Here is a 2,962-nt window from a genome sequence, read left to right as displayed (position 1 = left end):
TCATTTCACTTCATGGCTTTTTAGTGGGATGTTGCTCAGTGCAAGTTTGCTGCTGCGTTTGCCTATAAATATACAGTAAAGGTAAACTAAGCGGCCAATTTGAGCACGGCAAAATATAAAAACTTGACGGAAAATATCATTACATTTTACAGTCAGTTCCTGTGAAGCGCTTTGAGATGTCCTCCCAACATCAAAGGCGTTTACAGCGAATGCAAACAACATTTATTATTTAGCCCCTTCCCCTAACACAGCAAAACTTTAATAACATGAGGTATTACTGACAGCGCAATGCTTCAACTTAATGGGGCAAAGGTCTTTATCGGTCTGGGACTTTGACATTTTTTTTTCTTCCATCAAAACTTGTGGGATTCTGAACGAGGTAGCTCTTTCATTAAAGATACATGTCGTTCTATTTTTGCTGCTCTTTTTATGTCCTTTTGGACGATGATATGTTCTTGCCAGAGTTCAAAACGTGGGGCACATCAGCACCTATTAGAGCCAAGGTAAAACAGCCAATACACAGTGAAACACTTCAGAAAGAGGAAGAGTTAGGAGGTCTGTCTTATATAAAAAAGTCAAATATTACAATTTGGACCGACCACGGAGGAACACGATGGTAAAGTCATATCAAGGTGTATAATGCATTTAAACCCTTAAACTTTGCACCACTGACCTGGCTCAAGTTGAGGCTATCTATCTATATAAATATGCTGCCGTGCTTCGCCCACAAAATGTACAATTAATTCACTTTACAGCAGATCCTGTGAAGCGCTTTGAGATGTCTCAACGACGTGATCAGACGCTATGCTGAATACAAAGATTATTATTATTTATTTGTTATTATTATCTGCATCCACTGGACACTCAGCTGTCAGCTGAAGGAACAGCATGTATCCTGTGTGACTGATCTCTTATTGCTGCCCCTGAGTGCTAGTGTTGTTTTTTTCTACAACAGGAATCTGACTGAGATCTTTCCTTTGGGAGATGGGCTCATTTCTGCTATGGCTGTACACAAGGATGAACACAATGTGAAAGAGAAGTCGTTTTACCTCTTATGTTCTTGTCAGTATATAGTTCGGGTCACGACATGTCAAGCGACTTGCCAGCAAATTCTTATGTTCTTAATGGCCTCAACCCAACTCTGATCGTCTGGAAGTCGATTGGATAGTGTTTCATAAAATAGCGTGAGCGCCTGCTGCGTATATAGCTTCGGATTTGCATTACCTGGGGTGGAGTGACAATGAGATGCATTTCATTTCTAACGGGTTTCCGGACTTGATCCAAGTCTCTGGCGTGATCCAAATCCTCGAGTGGAAAAGTGTAGGTTAGCGGAAGGCTAAACCAGCCAGAAGTGGTTAAACCGAGACTGGTCCTGGTGTTAATGTCTCGAGCGCTAACTTTACAGCTTCATAGCATGGAGGCAGCAGAACCAACAAGCCTGGATACAGTTCAAAAGGAATCTTTCCATCCAGACTCGCGTGGAGTGAAGACAATGTATTTCAGCATTCGTGATTTCAAGTACATAGCTGCCTTGCAGAGAATGCCAGGCTTTCCTTGGACATTCCTCCTTGCCTCAGCCTGTGCATCTTATCAACGCCACTTTACAGTTCTCCGAGATAACCCATAATCTTTATAATGTTATTACGCAGGATTTGATCTGGGAAGAAAAAAAGGCTTAAAAGTCAATTGGCAAAAGCTTTGAAGTTTTGTGGTATTCCTGTAACAGTACAGCAATTAACATCAAAACATGTTCAAAGAATCCCAATCTTTGTATAGTAGAGCACTGGACGTAGAGGATGGTATATTGTATAGTTTTATAGGATCCAGAGGAGCCTAAACTATCGTCAGAGTAAATCCTCAGTGACCAGGATAATAACAGTAATAATAATACTTAGATTTGATACAGCGCCTTATCATGTCTTTGAGACATCTCAAAGCGTTTCACAGAATATGATATAAAGTGAATTGACTGTATATTTGTGGGCGAAACGTGGCAGCCAATTGCTCACAGCAGTGTCCCACTAACAGTCGTGGATTGGGTGATCATATTATTATTATTATTCTTGAAGGGATTATTACCTTCGGAAAAGTGATCCGCCAATCGACTAACAACCGGGTCCTATTTATTGCTGAGTAAACAGAGGCGGTTGGAGTAAGGAGACTTGCCCAGTGTTTTGCCCTGCCGGGAATCGAACCCAGGTCCTCTCGCTTATGAGGCAAGTGCTCTAACCACTGAGCTACAGGATAGATACAATGGTATATTATTTTGCCCTACAGAGTTGTCAGGTGAGTTTCCAGAGTAAGAACCTTATTTTTGGTAGAAGAACCAGGTGGGAAGAACCTTTCCCCTGGATTAGGGGAAATAATATACCTCGCTACGGATGACAGCACTTTCTCCACTTTCTATGTGGATCTCATCAAGATAACTACAATAGTCACCTGGTAGACGCCACGTCCCAGGTTGGGTTTCTCGTTTGACGAAGGCGTGTACTTTGATTTAAACAAAATGTCACGGTCATTGGGAAAAAAAATAAAGAGTTGAGTTACCGTCATTTAAAGCTGCCCGTTTGGCACAGGAACAATAATAGTCTTTCTCTTTCTTACCCTTTCTTTTCTGCTCTTGTAGAGCTGTGAGAGTTAAACGTCTCCCAGTGGGTAGATATTAGATATAAACCTTCCTTCGGACTCGGATTTCAATAGATAAACTGTTTCGTATCAGAAGAAAAAATAAATATCCTCAGTTATCCCAAATGATGGATATATAGAGGAACATTTAGTCACAGGATCAAGAATCAATATGTATGATATAATAGGATACTAATTATTGGCTATTATATGAATTGTTACAAGATCTGAAATTAGAACCTACTGTTTTGGTTCATATTCATCTATCAGCCTTAATCAGTTTAACTCAACCCAGCTCTGCCGAGCTCCAAGGAAGCTTTGATAAACCATATGTATT

General features: G+C 40.6%; 1 non-coding gene across 1 annotated transcript; it reads right to left on the bottom strand.

Annotated features, from left to right (window-relative positions):
* Positions 1-2,174: 2,174 nt before the first annotated feature.
* Positions 2,175-2,247, bottom strand: trnam-cau. Its single transcript has one exon. It is a non-coding gene; the product is annotated as a tRNA-Met (tRNA).
* Between the last annotated feature and the right edge of the window lie 715 nt (positions 2,248-2,962).

This window comes from Callorhinchus milii, unplaced genomic scaffold (genome assembly GCF_018977255.1).
Source record: "Callorhinchus milii isolate IMCB2004 unplaced genomic scaffold, IMCB_Cmil_1.0 Scaffold5, whole genome shotgun sequence".
In the NCBI taxonomy this organism is placed as follows: Eukaryota; Metazoa; Chordata; class Chondrichthyes; order Chimaeriformes; family Callorhinchidae; genus Callorhinchus; species Callorhinchus milii.
The sequence above is the reverse complement of the archived record's forward strand: the minus strand, read 5'-3'. Positions and strand labels throughout refer to the sequence as shown.